General features: G+C 46.2%; 1 protein-coding gene across 1 annotated transcript in view; it reads right to left on the reverse strand.

Moving 5' to 3' along the window:
* Positions 1-26,081, reverse strand: part of SHANK2 (SH3 and multiple ankyrin repeat domains 2) — a 730,263-nt gene that overhangs the window by 479,861 nt on the left and 224,321 nt on the right.

Consider the following 26,081-nt stretch of genomic DNA (forward strand, 5'->3'; position numbering starts at 1 on the left):
ATCCTACAAAGCAGATGCTATTATCCCCATTTTGTACTTGAGGAAACTGAGGCAGGGAGAGGTTAAATGACTTATCCAGCTAGTTAAGTGGCTGAGGCCAGATCAGAACTCAGATCTTCCTGATTCCAGGACTATCCACTGTGGCACCAGCTGTAGGGAGGGCAGACTTTCCAAGCATGAGGCATAGACTGTCCAAAGTGGTGATGGAAGGACTGCCAAGTAAGTCAGAGTGGCCAGAACACAGAATGTGGGAAGGGGGACAATGGGAACTAGAACTGGGGAAGTAGGGTGAGGTCAGATTAGTAAAGAACTTTCCATTTCAAGCTGAGGAGTGTGTGTGTCATTCTGGAATGAATGGGGAGCCCCCAAATGTCATGGAGCAGGGAAGCAGCAGGTGCAGTCTTTTTATTTGGGGAGAAGGGTTTGGCGTCAGTACGGAGGAAGGATTGGGGGGAAGAGAGACTAGAATGTCGGTGTCAAATTAGAAGGCTACTGCAATAGCTCAGGTGAGAGGCAGTAGGGGCTTGAGCTGGGTGCTGGGGATAGACAAGAGACGTTTGGGAATCAAAGAGACCAAACTTGGCAACACGACGCATGTGGGAGGGAGGAGATGGGTTACTCTAGAGTTGCTTTGATTACATGCCATATCCTCTCATGTATATTCGTGCATATGATTTGCTAGTGATTTTGATCTTTGCCCTAAGCAGCTGATTCTTGAAGTGCACATGGCTAGCAGATTCAGAGATACCTCCCACACTGGTAACTCGGTATTCTCATCTGTTAAGACAGGATCCATTTTCCTTTCTGACTCTGGGCATTTTCATGGGCTGGCCCCCATGCCCACAACTGTCTCTCTTTCCATCTCTCCTTTTCTTGGCTTCCCTGGCTTCCTTCAATCTCAGCTCCTGTCCCAAGCCTCCGCTAGTACCTTCCACCTCAGATGGTCTCCAATTAGTCCTGCACACATCTTGTTTTCATGGTGTCTCCTCATGGTAGATTGTGAACTCCTTGAGAACTGGAACAGTTCTGCCTTACTTTGCATCCCTGGCACTTAGCCCAGTCACTGGTATGTAGTAGGTGCTTACTAAATGCTCACCTACTCAATCTTTTGTGATGTCACTTTGAGATTGCTATATCCAGTGTGAACTGATTCTCTTCTTAAAGTTCCCATGATACATGAGCATGATACTTCTAGGTAATTTGCAAACCTTTGCCTTCTTTCATTCTTAAGACTTTTTTAAAACTCTTCAGCCCCATGCCAATATTAGCAATGAAGCCACTAAGTCTTAGAAGAGGCATTGACTAAATTGCGGGGGTGACTGAATTCTTTGTTGAATGTCTCTGCATCCTCATGCTCTGTCTGCAACAGATGAGCCTGTAACAGCATACATGCAGGTCATCAGCGTGTTTGTATTCCTCCAAAAGATGGGATGGCTAAGGGTCCATGGAAACAAGGGTATTTCTCTGGATGCAGAGAGCAGCTTCTTTCCCAGGTCCTTTTGGGTTAATTTGGGTATTTTTAATAGTCAAAATGACTTAGTCCCTCAAAATTTTCTTAGAACAAGACCCACTGTTACTGTATTATCCTTGTTTTTTCTCTTTGTTATTAGGTTATGGAGGTAGCGTGAAATACATCAGGAAATAGAATGATGTGAAAACTAAAGATAGCAATACAAGTTTATTTTTAAAAAACTTAAAAAAAGAAACGTGGGTCTTGTAGGCGATGGACCACGGGAAAGCCAGCTCCTCTGACTCCTTTGTTTATGCCTTTGAGGAGACCTGGGGGGGTTCTCCAACCGTTGAGCTACCACAGCCTTTTATATTCTGGGTGCTTCGAGCGAATTTCCTCTAGAATAAGAACCACCCTACAAGCTGCATGTAGCCAGGCAGACAGTCACTAAATACGTATGAGGCCCCTCCTACATCCCAGGCACTGGGCTTCGTGCAGGGGACACAAAAAGAGGCAGAGAAGAGTCCTTTGAAACTGGCCAGCTTCCTCATGAGGGTCAGTGCATTTTAATTATCCATCTTCTCACACCAACCCTGTGAAGTAGATGACATTGCTGTCCCCATTTTACAGATAAGGAAACTGAGGCTTAGAGAGAAGAAATGACTTGCTCAATGTCACCTCAGTTGGTAAGGGTCTGAACTCAGGCCTCCCAGACGCAAAGTCCAACACTCTATCTACTCAGTCCCAGCTGTCTCCAAGATTGCTTCTGGCTCTAAGTCTGTGAACCTGAGAGAAGTCATGACTCAGAAGAACAAATCAAAAGGAAAGGAAAATACACACAAACACTTCAAACCACAGACACACACACGTGCACATATACATGTACACATCACAGAACACGAACACACCATGCATCAGGCATGCACCCCAAACCTCAGATGCACCATTGACACATAAATATCTGTGCATACACATATGTATGCAACACCACACGCACCACAAACATGCAAACACATATGTACAAACAGAATGCATACCTCATACCACAGCCATGCTGCTTGCACATAAACACACATGTGCACACACTCATATACCACATATACTACACAGGCACATGAATATGTACACATGTACACAGGTGCATGTGCACACACCACCCATGCATGTCCCCACATATAAACATATCAGAGAGGTGTGCTGGAAAGGTTTAACAACTGGATCTCTTGGGGGGTAGGAAACACATTCCTGCATGTTGAAGTCCCATCTTCATGACTGTCAGTCTATCCATCCCTTTCTGAAGTCAAGACAATCCATGAGACAATAAAGCAAACCCTGCTTTGTAGCGGTTTCTCAAGTACGAATGATCATACACACGTGTACATGCCTAGATACACCACACATGTATGCATACACCACATGCAAACACTACACATATAGCACATACCCATGATACATATACCACACATACCACACACACACACACACACACACACTGGGTCATATGATACAAAATGAGCATGTTCCCCAAAGTGCAAAGGTCCTTCCCTAGAGAGGCACAACACAGTCCACTTGGGGTGCATGCCTGATGCACGGTGTGTTTGTGTTCTGTGATGTGTACATGTGTAGTGTGTCCATGTATATGTGCACGTGTGTGTGTCTGTGGTTTGACGTGTTTGTGTGTGTTTTCCTTTCCCTTTGATTTGATCTTCTGAGTCATGAGTCCTCTCAGGTTCACGAGTCACCAGCCATTGTGCATTCCAACTGCCCCAGAAGCAAAGGCCAACATCCTACTTTCCAGGCCCGAGCACAAAGTCTTGACATGGCACCTGTTCACCATGGTGCAGTGACCTCCAGGACATAGGGATTCCTTCCTGCATCACCAGTTGATCTCTCCAGCCCTGCCCAGTGCCCAGAAGGGACACAACCTCCTTCTATATAGCTTTTGGTGGACGGAGCCAGGGCACCAAAAAAGAGTCTCAGATTTGAAGTCTGGGACATTGTACCAGACAGCGGAAAAACTGCTGGATTTGGAGTCAGAGGGCATGAATTCAAATCCTAACTCTGCCACTTACCTGGTAAGTCATTTCAGTTCTCTGGCCTCAGTTTCCCCACTGTGAAATGGGAGGGTTAGATTAGCTCAAAGCAAAGGTCCATTCTAACTCGAGATGCATGACCCTGTGATGTGGGTTTCCATCTTGGTTTCTACAAGCCACTCTCTGTGCCTCAGTTTCCTCAATGATGTCCTATTTTCATACTAGCTAGGCTGGTCCTTGGCCAGCGGACACAGTGTGTTGCCAGAATGAAGTCCAAATCTTTCCCACTTGGGCAGGAGATGCCAAGGTTTGAGCTGCACTGGCAATGTCTAAGAGAACCCAGGAACACCCACACCACAATGCAGTATGGGAGGAGACCTTTCCAGGAGGTTCCTGTCTGTAAAATGGACACCTGTACCTTAAAGTGCCATAACAATTCAGAAGCATCACTATTAGTAATAATGCAATTCTATTCAATTCCCCAGTGATTTATTAAGTAGAGGCAGGAGAGCACAGGGGAGAGAATCCACAGTCATAAGACCATGGCTCTAGTACTGGCTCTGGCCATGGCTACCTGGCAAGTCACTTAAAATCTCAGGGCCTCATCTGTGAAATGAAGGGCTTGGACTTAATATCCTTTAAGGCACAACTCATTAATTAAAATAATAATAATCATAATAATACATATCATTTATATAGTGCTCTGGGCAGCTAGATGGCTCACTGGATAGAAGACCTGAGTTCAAATCTGGCCTCAGACCCTTACTAGCTGTGTGACCCTGGACAAATCACTTCACCTGTTTGCCTCAGTTTTCTCATCTATAAAATGAGCTGGAGAAGGAAATGGCAAACCCCTCTAATCTTTGCCAAGAAAACCCCAAAGGGGGTCATGAAGCATTGGACATAACTGCAAAACGACTGAACAAATATCATGCCTTAAAAACTGCAAATAGCTTCACCTTCGTTACCTCATTCAACCCTAGTATGGTCAGTGCTGTCATGAGTGAAACAGGCAGCTAGAAGCTCAAGCTCAGGTCTTCCTGACTCCGAGTCTGGTGCTCGAGCCACCATGCTTCCTCGCTCTCCAGGTAAGACCTGATGATCCTCGGAGCACCTACTGAGAGTACGTTACTCTGCCAAGTGACAGAGACGCAAAAGCTTCTTAGGGACCTCGGTGGGGGATCTCTAAGAGCGCAGAGGGCAATGGACCTGAGGACCAGACAAGCCTTATCTTCTTTTAAATGCTTAAGGCAAGAACTCAGATGGAAACATGATGAGACAGCCTAGGTAGGCCCCAAGTGACTCCACTCTCTTTCAGGGGTTGCCCTCTCCCGTGCCCCTAAGCCTCTGCCCCCTTCCCTTCCACCGATGCTGAAGATAACTTCAGTGTTCCATATTCGTAGGCAACATTTCTCCATCTTAAAATAATTAGGTGAATCATCCTTATAAATAAGAGATAAAAAAGGAGGCTCAGTAATAACCCAGGGTGGGCTTTGAACAAATATGTAGGTGTTTGTTACATTTCTGGCTCCATTGAGAGAGGAAGTTGGGGTTGGGACTATTCATTGAGGAAACTGAGTAACTGAGCAGCTCACTGGGAGAGGTAGACTGGCTAGGAAGCCTGGCACTTTGGCATCATCTGTTGCCGCTCACCTGTGCTTACAACCAGAGCATAGCTGAGGTACGGCAGAAGTACCTAGACAGAGCCCTCTTACTCAAGCCTCTCCTTTTGAAAGACATTTTTGTTGAAATTCTGTTTGTAACCCAAAGCTTATGTGAAACACGAAAACCCGGGATGCTGAAGAGCTTCCTTTGGGAGAAGGAGAACAGTGTTGGTGGAAGGAAACGGCATGGAGGGAGGTGCTAGAGCTTGAACCCTCTGACTCCAATGGGCACCCTATCAAGGATGGGTGCTGCTAATAGCGTCATCCATAGGCAGTGAGGGTCAAAGCCCACATGGCACGAACAACTGAGCAACAGCCTCGCAGAAGACAGAAGAGGCTGGATGGGGATACAGGAAGAGCTGAGGACCAATTCTGGCTCTGATGTCTCCTAGCTGGCTTGTCCCTGATCCTCAGTTTGTTAAGACCTGTGTTTGAATTCTGCCTCTGACCATCACTAACTGTGTGGCCATGGAAGAATCAGCCAAACCCACTGAGCCTCCATTTCTTTTCTCTGTAAGAGAGGATACTACTACCAGTACCTACTTACAGAGTTGTGAAATAAGTTATGTCATGTAGTTTGCAATATTTAAAGAGCCAATTGTGATTGACTGTGAGGATTGTGATTATTGTTATCATCATCATTGTTATTAGTGATTTGTGAGGCCAGCCAAAGCTGTATAGATCCCCAAGTGCGTCCTCTCTTGCTCACAGAGCTCACCCTCTGGTAAAGGTCCACCCTGAGGCGGCACAGCCATAGAGTGTTGGAGTGGGACTCAAGGAAGCCTGAGGTCGAATCCTGCTTCGATCAGGTGCTATGCAGCTCTGGTCAAGTCATTCCAACACTCCATGCTTCCGTTTTCTCACGTCTAAATTGGGCTAGAACAAGCACTGCCCTCACACTGTTGTCGTGATGATCAAAGAAGGAAGATCACGCCCAAAGGTTGTTGCAGGCCTTCCAGGACCATAGAAATGCGCACTGGTGTGCTTCTAAGAAGAGAAGAACTCTACATGATCAGCAGGGCATGCCATATCTCCTCTACATGCCTGGCACTAGGCAATCCCTTGCTGATACAGAGGTAGAAGTGAAACTGTCCGTGCCCTCAAGAAGCTTACAGTCTAACAACATGCATGAGAATCACTTTATACAGAATTTTTTCAAAATGAATGCAGGCTTTTTTTGACAGGAGGCACTAGGCAGCTGGAGACGAGGGGAAGGTCAGGAAAGGTTCCACTGGGAAGATGACACTTGGAGGAAACCGAAGCTTTTGAAAGTGGATGGTTAGGAGGAGTCCATTCCAGGAATGAGTGGCAGGCAGGCAGAGACGGAGATGGAGGTTCACAGGGGAGGAAGTGCCTGTCAGCCAGAGCAGCTGGATCACAGAGTGTCTGGTGAGAGTTCTGTGCAAGGACACTGGGGAGTGAGGAAGGGGCCCATTGATGATGAGCTCAGAAGCCCAGAGGAAGAGTTTGGATTGGATCCTAGGGGAGCCAATGAAGAGTGCTAAAGAGGGAAGTGACACAGTCATGGACATCTTATTATGAATGAGTTCAAAGTCTTGTCCAGAAGTTGTATTTTAACTAGGAAAGAGGACTCAAGGGGACTGGGTGCCCTGAATGGGCCAGAGGTGGGGAGGGTGGTTCTGGGTGTCACAAAGGAATGTCTTTGATAAGGAGAAAAGCTGACTAGTGAGATGGTAAAGACCTAGGTGTGGTGGTATTGGGAGCAGGGGGCAAAACCATCCAGAAGTATGGTGTGCAAAGACATTCCCCCCCCCCACACACACCAGAACATAGGAAGAAATAGGCAATGCCAGGAAAGGAACCTGAGAGCACCCAATGAATCTATCCACCCAGGACCAAAGCCAGTCACAGATCTCAGTGCCTGGAAAAGGTGGGGAAGACCTTTGAGACTGAAAGCCCAAAGGCCCTCTAGTTGATCCTTCCCCATCCCCATTTTACAGTGATGGACAATAAGCAGGTCATTTGCCCAAGATCAGGTTGTAGCAAATTAAAAGAACCAGGATTCAAACCCAGGCCCTTGGAATCTGCTCTAATGGATGCCCCCTATAACCTGAGATGTGAACCTGCATCTATATGGAATCACTGAATCACTGGCTACACTCCTCATTCAGCCACCAGGTATGAGGGCTTCATGGCAGTTCCTGTACAATTAACTTCCACGGATTTCTTCCTCACCACCCCAGTGAAACCATAAGCCCTTGAGGAGGTAGGTCCATTCCTTGAACTTCTTTGGGCACCTTCAGCTGCTGCCCATGGGCAGCACGTAGTCAGGTCTGAGCAAACACTCAGCATTTTGGAAAAGGAGAGTGTAGAGTACGTTCTGAGTCAGAGCAATGACAATGAATCAGGGAATATAGAAGGGAGAGGGAGCTTAGAAAACATGTAGTCCGAGTCCCTCATTTTACAGAAGGCAAATGAGGCTCAGAGAGAAGGGACTTGGCCAAGGTCACGTCCATCAGGGATGGAGAATAGCGCAAACCTTCGATGCCCCAGGGGCTCTAACCCACAACCGGGTCTCTGGCCACTATCTCATCATGCCTCATGGAATCCTGGTATCTTTTCAGAGGGAGCCAGACATCTACTGTGCCTCAACAAAGGCATGGGGATCTGGGTTCTTCCCCAAGAAACTGAATTTTGAGTAAGCTTATAGTAGGGCAGCAGTCTAGAAACAATAGAGCTTTCTTCTACATTAGCAAGAAGTGTGATTTATAATGGGAAGGCATCTACAGTGGACTGCCTCGTGGTGGGGTTGGACTACACTCATAAGCTCTTCCCCAGATAATTCTCCCCTGCCAAAGAAGCTGTCTGAGGGCCAAACACAAAGTCTCACGCTGTTTGCCATAGGCACAATTTGATCTGCCCTTGGGAAAGATGCTGCTAATTTGGTGGTTATTTTAAGTCATTTCAGTTGTGTCCAACTCTTTGTGATCCCATTCTGGGATTTTCTTGGCAAAGATACTAGAGTGGTTTGCCATTTTCTTCTCCAACTCATTTTACAAATGGGGAAACTGAAGCAGACAGGGTTAAGTGATTTGCCCAGGGTCACACAGCTAGTATCTGAGGCCAGATTTGAACTCATGAAGATGAATTTTCCTGATTCCAAGCCCAGGAACCTACTGTGCCACCTAGCTGCCCTACTGCTAATTTAGACACTAGGTATTTAATATCCTGTACATATCAGGGACCCAGACTCCACTTGCCAGTCCCCTTCATGACTCCTCACTCAGTGCATAGAGCATAGGACCTGACGTCAGGAAGATGTGAGTTCATATTGGGCCATAGACACTTACTAGTTGTGGGACGCAAGGCAAGTTACTTAACTTCTGCATGCCTCAGTTTCCTCATGTATAAAATGGGGACGATAATAATTGCACCTCCCTCCCAGACTGGTTGTAAGGGTAAAATGAGATACTACTTCTACAATACTCTGCAAATCTTCAGATGCCATATAAATCCTCAGCCTTGTTGCCTCTCCACATCTCCTTCTACATTATCCTCCTTCACAGTTTCTTCTCCAGCAGTCTCTGCTCTGGCCATACTAGCTCGTTGCCTGGACCACACATGCACCACATGTCTCATCTCCATGCTTTGGAGATGGCTCTCGTTCATTCCCAGAATGCATTCCTCTAGGAATTCACAGTTTCCTCCAGGACAGCCCGAGGCTCAGCTTCTGCCTGTAGCCTTTCCTGACCTGCCCCTCAGCTGCTCCTACCCTTCTTCCCCACACCGTATTGTATTCAGGGAGTGTCCATTCTGTATGTAAATGCTGTCTTCCCTGTCAACAACCTCCACGTGGTTGGGCTCTGTCTTTGTCTTCGTCTTCCCGGTTCTAGATGCAGCACCTGGTGCCTAGTCCGTGCTTAGTGATAAATGTCTGCTGTTTGATTGGTCACAGTGTCTAATCTCCCATCTTCCATCAGGATCCCAAATACCCAGCTCCTTCCATTTAGAAGCAGCAGTAGCCATATAGAGAAAGGATTGGTTGGTGAATATGGACAGTACCATGGCCCTAAATAGTCTCCTTTGGCAAAGGGGGAAAGTGAGGCACGGAGAGCGAGTTGAGTTGCCCTCCAGAGCTATGGCTGAAGTCAGTAGCTAAGCCAAGAAGCCAATTCCAAATTCCTGACTCTGGGATCGAGGGATCAGGTGGTCTTGGGACTCATGAAAAAATCTTGAGATTGAATGTGGGCAGCCTTTCAGAAGCCAGGATCATTACTGTTACATTTTCCTAGCTGTGTGCAAAAATTAAGCTGCTGATTCTCATTAGCTCCCCGTGAGCGGGCTGGTTAACACCCACCACACCACTGTGAAAATGGAAGGGCTGGGGTCCGTCTTAGCAGCCAGAGCCCACACACAGGAAGCTGGTTTCTATGTTCTCATCCCTATCCACATTATAGAAAATAGGCATTTTGTGGTATTATAGGGCCTAAAGCCATATGAGAGGGAAGTGAAACAAACCCACAAGGCATAATTTCCACCTAAAATAGATCAACATAGAATAAGCATGGTCCTTATGTTATACAAAGGGTATGCTGGGCCACTGATGTGGGGGGAAATCAGGACAAAAAGGGACCACGACCTGGAGGTGGGGTGACCTATGGAACAGTGTAAACCGGTCCTCAGGCTCTAAGGCCAATATGTAATTCATTCCACTGCCCTGCCTATCCCGAACCCAACCTCACCCTCCCCATCTTGCATACACAAAGGGAAAATTCAGTGCTGTATTTTAGAGCAGCATTCCGTCACATGCTGCTGGCCACTGAGCATGGTGGGACTTGAAGCCAAATGACAGACCCCAAGTGCTCTTCCAGAAGCACAGGAGGGATTATGGAACCAAGTTGAACAGATTCAGTCCATTTCCATAGTGCAAAATCGCATCTTCTATTTTTGATTCAGACATAATTTCATATTTACTATTTTAGATGGAAAATATTGCTAGCATCAAAATGTCCTCATGGATATGCTGCTTCCATTGTGTTGGCAAAAGACCAGGGTTCTCTGGAACTTTGGGAAATGGTGCTTCATTAGATGTTTCTCAGATGTCAGGGTCACAGATCTCAGCATTGTCTCCCCCAGCCACAAGCAGGGGGGTGGTTTTTATCATTTCAGTCCTGATCTGTCAGAGGGTTGCGCTGAGGGAGGCATCTGAAATCATTGCTGCAATATATAGAGTCCTCCACAGAACTCATGAGAAATGCAGAGGATTCTGGGCAGTGCTTATGGGAGGAAAAAAAACCATTCCAACTTCTAAAGGAGGTGGAGGCAGGGAAGAAGGTCAAGAATGGAGAGCCTCTGTTCAGCCCACCTGTGTCCTGAACTCTAGTTCCATGTTGCTGGACAGTTCCTCGTGGAGAGCTCATCTCACAGGCTTCTTAAAACAGACTATCTAAAATAGATCTCCTCCTCTTTTCAGTCGCCAAGTCAACAGTCATTCATTAAGCATTTACTCTGTGCTAAGTATGGGGGATCCTAAAAAAGGAAATGACAGCTGCTGCCTTCAAGGAGCTCACATTCACATTCTCATTCTCCACAAACCTTCCTTTTGCTTCCCAAACTAGCAGCTTTATCCCAGTCACCCCAATTCACAGCCTCAGTAGCAGCCTTCACTCTTCCCTCTCTTCGCAGACAATGAGACCGCAGGTCCTGTAGCTTCTAACTCTGCCACCTCTCTCCCATCTGGTTCTTCTTCCCATCCACATGGCCACTATCCTAGTTTGGTCTCCCATCTCTATCTTGCTGGGCAGTGTTCTGTGTGGCTTTCCTGCTTCTATTCACCATCTAGCCTTCCACCCAGCTGCCAGATGATCTTCCTGACACACGAGCTCAACCATCTCATTCCCTGCACAGGATCTCTTGTGGCTCCCCATTACCTCTGGCATGAAAAAATTCCTCAGCCTAGGATTTAAAGCCCCCTACAATCTGGCACCAACTTATCTTCCCAGACTTCTTTCCCTGCACTCCTGTTCCTGTACTCTATGTTCTAGCCAGATTGGATTCCTCCTGTCTGTTCCCCAATGTTAACATGTCATCTCTCCACTTTGCCACTTGCATAGGCTGTCTGCCATGCCCAGGGCACCCTCCTCCCTGCTCCATCTTTGCCTTTCAAAGTCCTTTTGTTTTGAACTCATCACCTGCGGTCACAAGGGGAGCAGAGAGCTAACTTTGAGCATCCCCTCTTTGCACATATCTCCCCTCCACGCTACCCTCTAGGGTCAGGGTATGCCCTCCCACTTCCTGGGGGCTCCTGTCTAAGGCATTCATTCATCCTCAGCTCGTCTGGGCACAGCTGCTCCTCCTGTGGGGACCCTGCAGCCTGCCTTCTCCCTGCTCCATGCTACACGTGAGCTGGGGCTGCAGACTGATTTTTAACTAGAAGAGAAAAGTCCTGCTTGAGCTCCTGGCCGTTTGCTTACTTGGGTCCACGCAGTTTTTTCTGCCGAAGAGCAGATTCTTCTATGAGGTATGAAGGATCTCTGCTGCACAGATGAGGAAATCTAACTTCAGAGAGATTAAGACACTTGCCCAAGGTCACACAGATACTGAGAGGCAAAGAACCTGTTTGTCTAAGCCAGGGGTAGGGAGCCTTTGCCCTCGAGCCTGCATGTGGTCCTCTAGGTCCTCAAGTGTGGCCCTTTGACTGAATCCAACTTCATTTCTAGGAAAGGGCCACACCTGAGGACCTAGAGGGCCACATGTGGTCTTAAGGCTGCAGGTTCCCCCACCTCTGGACTCTGACCTTAAGACCTGACTTCTTCCCACCACGCACCACTGCCCACTGACTCTATTTCCTCTGTTGCCTGCCTTCCCCCTATCCTTTCATGTTCATTCATAGCTGTTTGAATGTCTCTTCCACTGAACTGTGACCTCCCAGCATTGAACACAGTGCTTGGCACATAGTAGGTGCTTAATAAATGTTTATTGACTGACTGGCCTATTGAGGCCTTTTACCAGTTTCTGTGGGTGATTTATATCTTGGATGTGTCTGTACAGTGCAGAATTTTTATTTCATCATAAAAGGACTGATTGATTAATTCTGTAATGGATCTCACTTGGTTTTCCAAATTAAGCATACTTCCCAACTTCCTCCCCACATGGGAAGGCTGAGTGCTCTGTTCTACCAGGGAATCACCATTCTCCCAATTTAGGGCAGGATGGCCAAGGTCAGGGGCAGGAAGGCTCTTCTGATCCCCCCCTCTCTGCCCCAAAGCCACAGAACAAAGTTGGAAGGGAATCCAGAGGCTCTTCCTATACCTACAGAGGCCCCTTTACACCATCCTTGGCCAGGCCTCCTCTAGCCTCTGCCTGAAGACCTTCAGCGAATGGAAGCTACTACTTCCAATGGAGGGCCCCTGGAATCATCAAGGTTTTCCTAACATTGAGCCTCAGTCTGCCCCTCTGCAGCTCATTGCTCCTGCTTGTACCTTTAGGCAGGCAGAACAAAGACTTCCTTATGGCGGTCCTTCAAGTACCTGCAGTCTGCTGTCATAGCTCTCCTCCTTCCTCCACCTCATGTCTTCCCTTCTCTAGACTCAGTATCCCCATGCAGCCACCATCTTTATGGCCTTGAGGGTCCTTCATCTACCTGGCTGTCCTCTCATAGAGGACCAATGTGCTTCCTAAAATATGGCACCTAGAAATGGACACAGATCAGTGTAGAACAGATCCCAAAGTGACTGTCCCTTTTGCAGTCCCCTGTTCCAGGCCTCTTAATGCATCCTATACATAATGCAACCCCATTCCTTTTCTTGAAGGTCATCATTACTGCCTACAAAGCTTGCAGTCCACTAACACCCCCAGATTCTTTTCAGAGAAACTGAAAAACAACCCAACTTCCCTGTTGTATATGCGTGAAGCCTTTTTTTTTTTAATAAACCAAGAATAAGACTTTTTGTTCATCCCGACTGGATCTCATTTCATTAGATTTAGCCCAAAGTTCTGACTCCTTGGGAACATGAGTGTCCCTGACTGTGACGCCCACGCTGTGCAGCTAGCCCACCCACATGTGGCCATCTGCTGGTAGGATCAGCATGGTGGCCTCCAATCCCATTCCAACAAGGGGGGCTCTAGCCAGAAGCCCCTTCCTTCCTCAGGCAGCAGCAACATCACTTTGTTTTTACCTCTCAGGTAGGAGATTATAGATGCCTCCTCACCTAACTTCCTTTGGCCTCCTTCTTTTGGAAAAGAATAAATGGCACCTGGACATTAACATAGCCCACCAGGATGCTTTGAAGCAGACGAGGATCACCATGCCCTCAAAAACCACCTCTAATCTAGAGACAATCTCATCTGAAACAGTTGGGTGGCACGGTGGGTAGAGCATTGGGCCTGAATTAAGAGCTGAGGAGGACCTAAATTCAGATTCTACCTCACAGCTAACTAACTGTGTGACCCTGGGCAAGTCATTTAACATTTGTTTGCCTCAGTTTCCTCAACTGTAAAATGAGGCTAACAACACCAACCTCATGGGGTTGTCGTATGGATCAAATTAGATAAGAACTGTAAAATGTTTAGCATGATGGCCTTCCCCTCCAACAATGGTCATTTAATAAATGTTTGTTTCCTTTGCCTAATCCAACCTATACCTAAGAATCCCACCTGCATCATCCTATTTACCCAGACTCCCCAGGCTTAAAACTCTCCAATAGTGGAGGCAGTAGCCCATTCTACTCTTAGGAGGCTTGAATTTGGGGGAAGTTTTCATCTGTTTCTCCTCTTACATTAACTGGAAATCTGTCTCTCTGCAATTACCATCCCGTGTTTCCATAGGGTGACTTCTGGGATTAAGCATGACATATCTGATCCATGTTTCCTATGAGATCCCTCCCAAAGACGGCCTCCCACCCCTGACCACCATCATTTAGCTCTTCTTCGAGCTAAACATTCTAGGTTCCATTCAATGATGCCCATAGAAAGCTGGAAATCAGTGTGGCAGAAACTAGGTATAGACTAACATCTTACATTGTATATCAAGATAAGGTCAAAATGGGTCCATGATTTAGACATAAAGGATGAAACTATAAGCAAATTAGGAGAGCAAGGAATAGTTTACCTGTCAGATCTAAGGAGAAGGGAAGCATTTATGATGAAAAGAAGATAGAGAATATTATAAAATGCAAAATGGATAATTTTGATTACATTAAATTTAAAAAGTTTTTGCACAAACAAAGCCAACGCAACCAAGATTAGAAGCAAAGCAGAAAGCTGGGAAACAATTTTTTACAACTGGTGTCTCTGATAAAGGCCTCATTTCTAAAATGTATAGAGAACTGAGTTAAATCTATAAGAACACAAGTCATTCCATAATTGATAAATGGTCAAAGGATATGAACAAGCAGTTTTCAGATGAAGAAATCAAAACAATTTATATGCTCTAAATCATTATTGATCAGAAAAATGCAAATTAAAACAACTTTGAGGTACCATATCACACCTATCAGATTGACCAACATGACAAAACAGGAAAATGATAGATGTTGGAGAAGATGTGGGAAAATTTGAACACTACTGCATTGTTGGTGGAGCTGTGAACTGATCTAACCATTCCAGAATGCGATTTGGAACTAAGCTGAAAGGCTATAAAACTGTGCCTACCCTTTGATCCAGCAATACCACTGCTAGGTCTGCATCCCAAAGAGATCATAAGAATGGGAAAAGGACCCACATGTACAAAAATATTTACAGCAGCTCTTTTTGTGGTGGCAAAGAATTGGAAGTTGAGGGGATGCCCATCCATTGGGGAATGGCTGAATGAGTTGTGGTATATGAATGTAATGGAATACTATTGTGCTATAAGAAATGGTGAGCAGGCAGACTTCAGAAAAACCTGGAGAGACTTGTATGGACTGATGCTGAGTGAAGTGAGCAGAGCCAGGAGAACATTGTACACTGTAACAGCCACGTTGTGTGATGACTTACTTTGATAGACTTAGCTCTTCTGAGCAATGCGAAGATCTAAGACAATTGCAAAAGACTCATGATGGAAAATACTATCCACACCCAGAGAAAGAACTATAGAGCCTGAATGCAGATCGAAGGATACTGCATGCTCTTTTTCTTGTTGTTTTTTGTTTTTTCTTTCTTGTGGTTTTCCCCTTTTGTTCTGATTCTTCTTTCACAATGGAACTAATGTGGAAATGTTTAATAAGATTTTATATGTATAGCCTATATCAGATTGCATGCCATCTTGGGGAGGGGGAAGTGGAGGAAGGGGGGAAAATTAGAACTGGAAATCTTATAAAGGTGAATGTTGAGAACTAAAAATAAATAAACAAACAAATAAAATTTTAAAAATAAATGATGCCCAGGCTGGGATCCAGTCCTGACACAATCCTGCTTGCTTTCCTCTCAACCTTCCAGTCTGTCAATGACCTCCTCAGGCCTCCAGAAGGGGTCTAACCAGGGCAGAGGAGAGTGACACTATTACCTCCCTAGCTTTGCACTGTATCCTTCTTTTAATGAAGACTAAATTCTCTTTAGCTTTCTTGGCTGCCTCATCAGATGGATGGCCTGTATTGAGTTTGTGGTCCATTAACATTGCTAGATCTTTTTCACACAGATGGTGATCTAAGCAGATCTCTCCTAACCTAGATTTGTGCAACTGATGTTTGTAATCCAGGCTGGACTAGAGCATACGCGATGCAGACAGGTCACTGAGGTTCCAGACCATACCTGACGTCAGACACTTATAAGCTATGTGCAAGTCACCTAACCTCCGTCTGGCTTGGTTCCCTCCATTGCAAAATGGGGATAATCATAGAAAGAAGCAATGTAAAACACAATGAATCTTCTGACATGAAAATAATCTAAGTGACCATTAGGAAAAGTGAAGAGAGTGTATGGGATCTGAAGATGAGAGTGACTTGAATAAATCTTTCCCCTTTCTGGGTGTCCATCTTGTCCTCTGAAGAATGAGATGGTTGGGCTGAATGCTCTTGGAAGTCCCTTGCAGCTCCAGATCCCAGCTTCCTAGAAGGACAGAAATGTGTGGTCCCTGAGGACTAACCCTGGCCCCATTTTCTTCAAGTAGCTAAATTCTGCCCTATATACAAAGCAACCTATTTAAAGACGACCCCATTTCATTTGATATAGATTTAAATGAAGCTCCCTCCTCCTAATGGGGTCACTTTAGACAGCATTAATTGCCAATAAGGGATGAGCAGCATCAAAGGTGGATGGGAGACAGCCGTGGTGGCATCTGCCGCCCCATGTGGACTCCAGGTTTTGGCCATCTCAGAACCTCAGATCTCTGATGGCCGCCCTCAGCCACAGAAGCCAATGCAAAGGGATGAGGTGCTCACCAGGAGAGGTCCCCGATGTTCTTATTCCCAAGGTGGTAGAGCAGAGCAGGAGGCCAGAGCTTTCAAAGAGACCCCATAGCACCAGGTCTGGCCACTTGACTCTTTGAGCATCTGGCTTCTTCATCATTCACAAGGGAATGACAGAGTCAATGTTGGCATACCCTTGACAGTGTAACCAATCAACTGAATAGCCCCAAACCTCCCTGGGTCTCAGTTCTCTCACCTACAAACTGGGTTCCCTCCTAGTTCTAAATCAATGCTCCTAGGTGCTTGTGAATAGTAATTGACATTTATCTCATAGATTTGGGAACTGAAAAGGAGAGTAGGGGTCATCTAGTTTAGTCTGTCCATTTCACAGATGTAGAAACTGAGGCCAGAAAGGCTATGACTCGCCTGATGTCAGTGCCCAGATAGTAAGGGGAAGAGCTGGGATGTGAACCCAGGTCTTGGCTTTCCCAATGCAGCGTCTCTTATGGCCCATTACAAATTACTCCGGCAGAGAGGCCAATTTGAGCTTCCTAATGACCCTGGCCTTCCTGCTCCCATTTCACAAATGTGAGATGACATTGAGAAAAGGAAGTGATCGGCTAGTGGGAACACAGCTTGTAAGTGCCAGAGGCAGGATTTGAACCCAGGCCTCTCTTCCTTCTGAGATCTCTGTTCTTTCCTTATGCCATTGCTGCATCGGGGCCATATGCTCTCAGTCACTCAGTTTGCTTTTCTTGAGCACCTTCTATGTGCCAGAATGGAACTGGGCCTCTCCCTCTAGAGGGTCATGGGATTTGAAGCTGGAAGGGTCCTCAAAGACCATCAAATCCAACCCCTTCATTTTACAGATGAAAAACATCAGTCTCAGAGAGACCAAGGGACCTAGGCAAATTGAACCTGGGCCATCTGATTCCTAACCCACAGCTCAGCCCACTCTCCCACACTGCCCTCAGCAAAGGGACATCCTCTTTTTAGCATCAATTCTCAACAAAAAGCATCAAGTGTTGGGTCCGAGGGGTGGAAAATCCCACTGCAGAGTAAGCATTGATAACTGTTTATCATCGTCTTACTCTGGCTGAATGAGCATTTTATTTTAGGAACTGACTAATTAAAGGTTGGCATCTGATTTGCCCTTCAAGGGGGCTCCTGTTAGGGCTGAGTTGGCATTCTCTTTGGCATCCTGCTAGTTCCCCTGCATGTTCCCCAACAGTGGGAATGTAAAATGCAAATCCAGATACTAGCAGGAAAATCCAAGGCCAAGGTCAATGAAATGGAGCATCACCGACAATTCTGGGAAGACAGCTTCTCTCCTCTCCCAGGGAACCCTGACCCAAGGGAAAGACACAGGTCCCACAGCTCAGAGGAAAGGCGCTCCCTCCAAGGGGGCATCTGCTGCCATTCAGGGTCATGGCATGGGAAGGAAAAGCCAGCTTGGCTGCTGACGTGGGAGGGAATCATTAAAATTGGCTCTTCATGAATTCTGTCACCTTTGAGGCCTCCTCATCTGATTAACAGGGGTCATAGGCCTTTCAGCCATCTACTGAAAACATTCCAGGATCAGGGCTTTTGAGATGGACAGGACCTGGAGGGCGTCGGATCCACCTCCCTCGTCTTGCCGAGGAGGAGTCTAAAGGCCAGAAAAGCTGTGACTTGCCCAGAGTCACGCAGTGAACGGATGTCTGAGACAGGACCGGAATGCCAGCCCTCTACCCACTGCCCTAGAGAAGGAAAGCCTGAAGGTCAGAGATATGTGTTGACTGGCCTAAGGTCCCTCAGGTAGTGAAAAGGTAGGTCTTGGACTCAGATCTAGGGCCTTAGAATCCAAAGGAAATCTTTTTTTCTTTCCATGACACCACCCAATCATAGAACAAGGGATACTTGAGCTGTGAGTGGCTTTAGAGATCATTTAGCCCAACTCTCCCATTCTATGGATGAGAAAAAGTGAGGCCCATAGAAGGGAGGTAACCTAGGTAACAAAGTAAGAAAGGGAACCTTGGAGGTTATCTCATTGTTTTATATATGAGGAAAGCAGAAAATGTTTTGCTCAAAGTTGCATAAGTAACGAGTGACAAAGCCAGAATTGGAACCCAACTCTTTGGACTTCAACATAGTACTTTTCTCCTGATGCCCCCTGTCCCTCCCTCTTAGGCCTTTGACCTACAACAGATGAGAAGCATGTCTACCATCTATTCTTTTCTTCTCTCCTTTCCTCATCCTTGGAGCTAAATTTGAGCTGCTGCTCTAATCAGTCACTCAATTCAATGACCTTGTATCAAGTCTCTTCTCTGAGCCAGGCACAGGGCCACGTTCTGGGGATTCAGACAAAAACCCAGCCAGACTTGCCCTCTAGGAGCTTACATTGTCATGAGCAGGGGTTCCAAGGGTATTTACAATGTTAATCCAGAGGACTGAGGACCAGAGAGTCTCAGGGAGGGACAGCACTGACAAGTGGGAACAATCTGGGAAGGCTTCCTGTAGAAGGTGGCTACTGAATGAGGTCTTCAAAGACATGAGTATTCCAGTGTGGAAAGATGGGGCAAGCATGTGTTCTAGGCATGCAGGCTGGCTTTTTGAATGTCTGGAGGTAGGAGAAGGAAGGTTAAGAGTTAGGGACAGAGTATCGTGCTAGTGAGACAGAATGTCAAGGGCGCAATGCACTGGGAAGTCATCCTGGGAATGTAGCTGGAGTGACACCTTGGAAGGCCTTGAATGCCAAGGAAGGAACTTCCATTCTCCACCTGGGGCCCTAGGTAGACACCGAAGGCTTTAGCACATGGACATGATGTGATGTCAGACCTGAGCTTTAGGGAAATTACAGCAGCTGTGTGGGGAATAGCTCATGGAGCGGGGAGGATAGAAGTAAAGAAATCAATTAGGGGGCTATTGAAATAAGTCTAGGAAGAGGCACTGGGGCCTGATCTAGGTAATCACAGTGTGGGTGAAGAAAATGGGATAGAGGCAGAGAAAGCGAGGAGATGCATTCCTCAGAACGCCAGATTTGAAGTCAAACCACTGGGGTTCTGGTCCCCTTAATACCTGGTACCATGTGGGCCAGTCCCAACCTTTCTGGGCCTAAGTTTGCATACCTGTAAAACGAGGCAGTTAGGTCAGATGGACTCTAAGCTCCTCCCAGCTCACTCTTGTGATTCCATGATTCGATCTGAGGGGTCAGGGCGAGGAAGAAACATGAATGTCCTGATCTCTCTAAGAGGTCAGACTAAGGGTTGGTGGTCCCCACGTGTATTTCTTTTGTGGCAGGAGGGTGGGGGATATCAGTGGCTAATGGCAGGTGCCCGGATCGGGTCTGCTCCTATGACACAGGGCTGCCTACCGAAGGCTGAATCCGAGTAAAGAGGAATACCAGGGCATCACCAAGGCATCAGTCCTAATGTGTTATCCCACAGAAGAGAATGTTTCATCACATGAAAAATGAGCCAGGGCTGAATTAGCTCACTTTCATGCTTCCACAAAGCTCTAGTATTTTATGAGTCTTCAGAGGCCTAGCCCAACACCCAGACTTCATAGATGGGGAATTGAAATCAATGGGAAGTTGCTAATTTAGGATCCTAGAATAATCGTCTCCCCCGTAGGAATCTGGCCCGATAGGCAAGCAGTGTTTAGAGGCAGGGCTGCCCAAAGATGAGCTGATGGGAGTAGAAGAGGTACAGTCACTCATTTTTCTATAGCTCACAGAGGACCAAAGTGCATTGCATACAACAAACGTTCAGAGGCTTGTCTTCTGGTGTCCCTCATAGGACTGTGTGTGTCCAGCAGACTCTTCAAAGAAATTGTATATACGAGAAAAAAGGACCATTGGATTCTGAACTGGGGTCAATCTTCCAGCTCATCTTGTCCAATCCTTTCATTTTACAGAGCAGAAAAGTGAGACTCAGAGAGGAAGCCACTCACCCAGTGTCACAGAAGCTGTAAGGGGCAGAATCAGGATTTGAACCCAGGACATCTGACTTCCTGCCCTGGGCTCTTTCCAGGGTATGTGCTCTCTTTCTCTCAGCAGGTGGTGGAAGAGAGTAGAGAGTGGATGGATGGATGGAGCCAGTAACTAACTGCAGGCAGAGAACCAGGATTTATTTTTCACCAAAAACACAAAAACCCATGTGAGATCCATCTTTAGAAACCAAATTGGGTCTTTGTCCAAACTTGCCTTCAAGAATATGGGTGTGACCACAGCTGAAATACAGAAAGCATTTTGGAAAACGCTTGGTCTGAAAGAAAAGTTGGCCCCTTTCTGTCTGAGCCAACACCACAATTTGGCCTCCCTCTGACCGAATTCTTCTGTAAACGACAATGAACTCTCATGCAGTGGAGGAACAGGGCTGGCATTGCCATCAGGGGAACACAGCTAGGATGTAGGAAGAGAAAAAAAGTCACCTTTGGATTGTGTCTACAGGGCTCTGTGTTACTTTCCCAGCTCCTCCATCCATCCATCCATCCCTCCATCCATCCATCCATCCCTCCATCCATCCATCCCTCCATCCATCCCTCCATCCATCCCTCCATCCATCCCTCCCTCCCTCCATCCATCCATCCATCCATCCATTCATTCAACAAGCATTGATTTCATTTCACTCTTGAGTAGGGAGTTTTAAGCAAAGAAGAGAAATGTAGCAACCCCTGCCAGGGTAGCTCTAGCTCTGGTTCAGTAATGGGGCTCAGCTAGATAAACATTCCAGGCTTAGGTGTTTTCAATGTCACTAGCATGGGGACCTTTCACAATGGTTGATGACTTAGTGTTCAAGGAGTTCTTTGAGCTGATGAGATGCCATAACAATTGTTCTTCATGGGGATTCCTGCAATCAGCAAGCTTTTCTGTCCTCATTTTGTAGGAAGAAACTGAGGCTCAGTAAATGAATGAAGGAAAATGCATTTATCACACACTATGTTCTGAGCCTTGTTCTAAGTGCCGGGGGCTGGAAACAAACAAAAGGACAGCCCTGCCCTCAAGGAGTTTCCATTCTAACAGGGGAGAGAGCACATACAGGAGAGTGGAGGCTGCTTGGTGGAGGGCTATTTTGGTCTTGGGAGCCATAGGGATGACGGCTGGATCCAGAGGGCAGTTGATTGACATGCACTTTCGGCAGGAAAGGTACTCTGGATTGGATTTATGTTCCAGAGATAGAAAGTATTGCAGAGAGAATGATGATGATGATAATGATGACAGTGTATATTTATATAGAAGTTTAGGGTTTATAAAGAGCTTTCTTTAGAAATGTTACTTCATTTCATCCTCACAACAATCTTGGAAACTAGGTGTTATTCTTACGATCATTTTGCAGATGAGGAAACTGAGGCAGAATCAGGTTAAGTGATTTGCCCAGATTCACACAGCTAGTGTCTTAGGCCAAATTTGAACTTAGGTATTTCTGACTTCAGGTACAGCACTCAGTCCACTGAACCACCTGGACAGGAAGATAGCCTGGGTGGAAGGTGAAGAATGTCTGAGCCCAACCAGATATAGTGATCCACATGACCAAAGCCCAGTGCTTTGAAAATAGAAAGTGTTTAATAAAGTCTTATTCATTCATTCATTCATTCATTTGTTCATTCGTTCATCCATCCATTCATCCATTCATTAGGTGGCCATATTCCAATGTTGTCACCACCACTCCAGCCTTTATCACCACCTCCTCCCCCTGTCAACCTGGATTCTGTCCTTGGAACTGCCCCTTGGGAGGTAGTGGTATTTTGGCCTTATCTTGACAGGATCCACGTCTTCCCCTCACTTCCATTTAGCTCCAGAAAATATCAATAATCTCTCTCCCCTTTAAATGTTGTCATCTCCATTAGAATATAAACGACTTGTGGGCAAGAACTGTCTTTCTCACTTGCAGTTATATCCCTAGTACTTAGCACATATTCACCTCCCTCCTTGAATCCAATTCATTCATCCATCCACCATCCATCCATCCATCCATCCATTCATTCATTCATGTGAAGCCTCACAGTGGAGATAATGTAGGCCTCAGGGCAAAGGAAAAGGAATGAAAGAAGGATAAGACATTTCATATTTTAAAAGAAGTACAAATATCATTAAGTGGTCATTAGGACACAGGACTTGGCACAGTGCTGTGCAGGTGGTAGCTAGGTCTGCAGATATATGAAAGAAGAAAAGGAGCTATGGTGACCCCTACCATGCCCCCAACCATGGTGAAAAACATGTGTTGGTGTGGTTGAGAGAGAAGGAGAATCTTAGAGTCAGAGCCCATAGTCCACATTGAAAGGGCTTCACAAAGGCCAAGCTGTCCAAAGCAGACAGAGCCTTCCCTCTCCACTATCTCTGGCAGGCAGCCTCCAGCCTCTCCCTACAGACCTCCAGAGAGGCAGAAAGGCTTGGCTCCTAAGATGGCCAACTCTGCTTTGGCTGGCTTTGCTGGCTAGGATGATTTTCCTTACAATGCACGGCAGGCTATTTCTTGCCAGTTTCCCAAGGTTTGCCTTTAGGGACCAAACAGGCCCTGTCCAGCTCCTCTTCTCTAAGACAGGACTTTGAGAATCTGAAGGCAGGGTCAAAAAAGACAAGGGAAGGACCAGAAAGGAAGAGAAACACTCGGAGCTCTGATGCTGTCTACACCAGCACTGAAGGATAAGAGCAAAATCCAGGGACTAAAAGAGGAAGCAGAATGGCATTTCCTGTCACCACCAGTGGATGAGTGCTCAATCAATGGCTGCTGAATCAGCAAACGGACAGCAATTCCCAATGCATTGTTTTTCATTAAGCTTTAACACTCGGCTATGTTCTCAGTGATCTATACTTGTCATTACAAAGTGTCTGTGACCATCGTCATGGAACTCTCATAGCCTCTACAGTGTTATTTGTACTCACTAACACCTTGTTTACTAATGCAATTAATCCCTCACTAATTTCGCTTAGGCAGCTAGGTGGTGCAATGGATAGAGTGCCAAACCTGGAGTCAGGAACACTTATCTTGGTGAGTTCAAATCTGGCCTCAGATTCTAGGTGTATGACCCTGGGCAAGTCACTTAATCCTGCTTGCCTCAGTTTTCCTCATCTGTAAAGTGAGCTGCCAAGAAAACCCCAAATGGGGTCACAAAGTTAGGACTGAAAAACAATTCAACAACTTAGATCAGAGATTATCCCACACTCAAACACAATACCCTCCCTCTACTGCTAATTTTCACCTTGGGGGCGCATTGTGGATAACAGACCAAATATGGGCCCAGAGTATGATCATGAAGCCAAAAAAAAAGCTAATGTTGTCTTAGGCTGCATTTAACTGATGAGGGAAACTGAGGCTCAGAGAAAGGACGTGATTTTTTCAGGTCTACATAGTAAATAAGAATTGAGACTTGAATTTGGGTCTTGCACCAGATTCAGTGTTCTTTCTGCTCCATTATGGCTTCCTCTCACTTGAGATAGCTCCGTCAGGGACTCTGCTGTGGGTGCATTTGGGGATTTCATTCCTTTAGCCCTAATATGATTTTCTTGTCTGCCATAAAGTCATGGAAAATTCTGACAAAGACTCAGGAGTAAATAAATTAAAACTCTCCCACAATGCCTTGCACACCAGACACAGCCTTGTCAGTGCCCAAACAAGTTGCCTCATTCTCATTTCTCCACCTTCAGTTCCCTGGGGTCTCTTGCTACCCTTTTGATATCAGCTATGGCAGCCTGGAATTGTGGAAACAATACTGCATGGGATCAGGGGACCTGGGTTCAAATCTACATGGCGATTACTGAACTGATCCTTAGGAGATTGTGACCTTGGGCAAGAGATTTCCCCCTCCCAGATCCTAGTCTGCCTCCTTAGTAGACAATCAGATGATCCAGAATTCTTCTAGATTGTGATAATCGCTAGCATCGCTTTACGAATTTAAGGTTTACAACTGAACCCTTCTCAGCATTACGAGGATCTAAGACATCTCCACAGGTCTCGGGATGGAAAATGTTGTCCACATCCAAAGAAAGAACGATGGAAGTCGAATCACTCTCACTTACTTTTACCTTCTGTTGAGTTTTGTTTCATCTTTGTGATGGTTCCTCCTATTGATTTTAATTTTTACTTACAACTTCACCAATGTGAAAATGTGTTTAACGGGAATGTAAATGTAAAGCCTATATCAGATTGTGCACCGTCTTGGGGAGGGTGGGGGGGAGGAAGGGGGAGAAAATTTTTTGACTCAAAAGCATATGGAAGTGATTGTTGATAAATCAAAATAAATTAATAAAAAAAAGAAAATGGAAAAAAAAAAGAATTTAAGGTTTACATAGCACATATAGGCATTTTCTCATGTCTTCCTCATCCTGTGATTATCCCCATTTTTCAAATGAGGAAACTGAAGTTTATGGAGGTGACAAAACTTGCCAAGGGGCCCCCACTGAGGGAATGTGTGAAGCAGGATTTGACTCCAGGCTGTTCTGACTTCGGGGCTAGGCTGCTATCCACTGCCCCACACTACCCCTCTCCAATCTAAATCTCTCGGTGGGATTTCTACCACCATTTGGGGATAAGCACTTGTGTGCACCAGATCTACATTAGATGCTTGGGCATCCCTGACATTCAGGGCAACAGCAAAGGGACTGGTCTGGCCTCGGTCTTCTGAGGTACCCTCAGCCCTTGGGAATCTGATCCATGCCCACCCTCTTTCATCTCGCTGCCTGTGCTCCAGGTCTGCGGGCTGCCAGCTTGGAGCTCCAGGGGGGCCAACTTCATCACTGCCTGAGTGGAAACACTGCTGTTTATTTGCCTTGGGAACCATGAACAACATTAACGTCTGTCCTTGCAGATAAATCTCTGGGCACTCCAGCAAAACAACTCCAAGCAGCAGGTGGGAAATACTGCATCCAAGGCACTAAATAATTAAGAAGACAGACTTGTGTAACCCAATTCTGAGCAACATTATACAACCACAAACCCAGGGAACCAGGAGCCATCTCCCCGGCTCACACTGAATGCACCTGAATCTTTACAAGAGCCTATTAAGTTCCACATTCAGCAGTGAAAATGGAGGGTGAGGCAGAGATTACCAGAGGTATCCTCAAATGGGGAAATCCTCCCCACTAAGTTGCCGATTCCATGGGGGCCCAGGTGTGTGCTCTCTGCGTCTGCTCTCACTGTCCTGTAGCAATGCAATAAATGCTCAGCCATTCCCAAATACGTGCAGAGCCTTGGGCTCAGCCGTCTCTGGAACAGACAGACTGTGGTCTTCTGGCCTAATTAAACAAATGTGTATTAAGTGCCTACTATGCACTGAGGATGCAGAAAGGAGAGAATACCTGACCTCAAAGGGCTTACGCAACAGATATTCTGATGAGGAAACGCAAGGTCATGTGAGGATGGAGGAAATACAATATCATGCTGCTCCAGGCTATGCTGCCCATCACTGCCCCCCTGCTTTTCCCAAAAGGCAGGTCTGGCTGCATCATTTCTCTGCTCAATGAACCCCAGCAGCTCCATGTTAGATTAGATATAAACTCATGACTGATAGATAGTCATGTTAATATCAACCCGCTTCACAACATGGCCCTGTCCATAACACACCTCTCCAGATGCACTAAGGTCCAGTCCGACTGGCCACCTTAGCCTTCACTACACAGTTCTCCATCCCCACCCCCAAGCATACCTTTGCAATGGCTGCCCCCTCTCCACAT

This window comes from Phascolarctos cinereus, unplaced genomic scaffold, assembly GCF_003287225.1.
Source record: "Phascolarctos cinereus isolate Bilbo 61053 unplaced genomic scaffold, phaCin_HiC Scaffold_9;HRSCAF=440, whole genome shotgun sequence".
NCBI classification, from domain to species: domain Eukaryota; kingdom Metazoa; phylum Chordata; class Mammalia; order Diprotodontia; family Phascolarctidae; genus Phascolarctos; species Phascolarctos cinereus.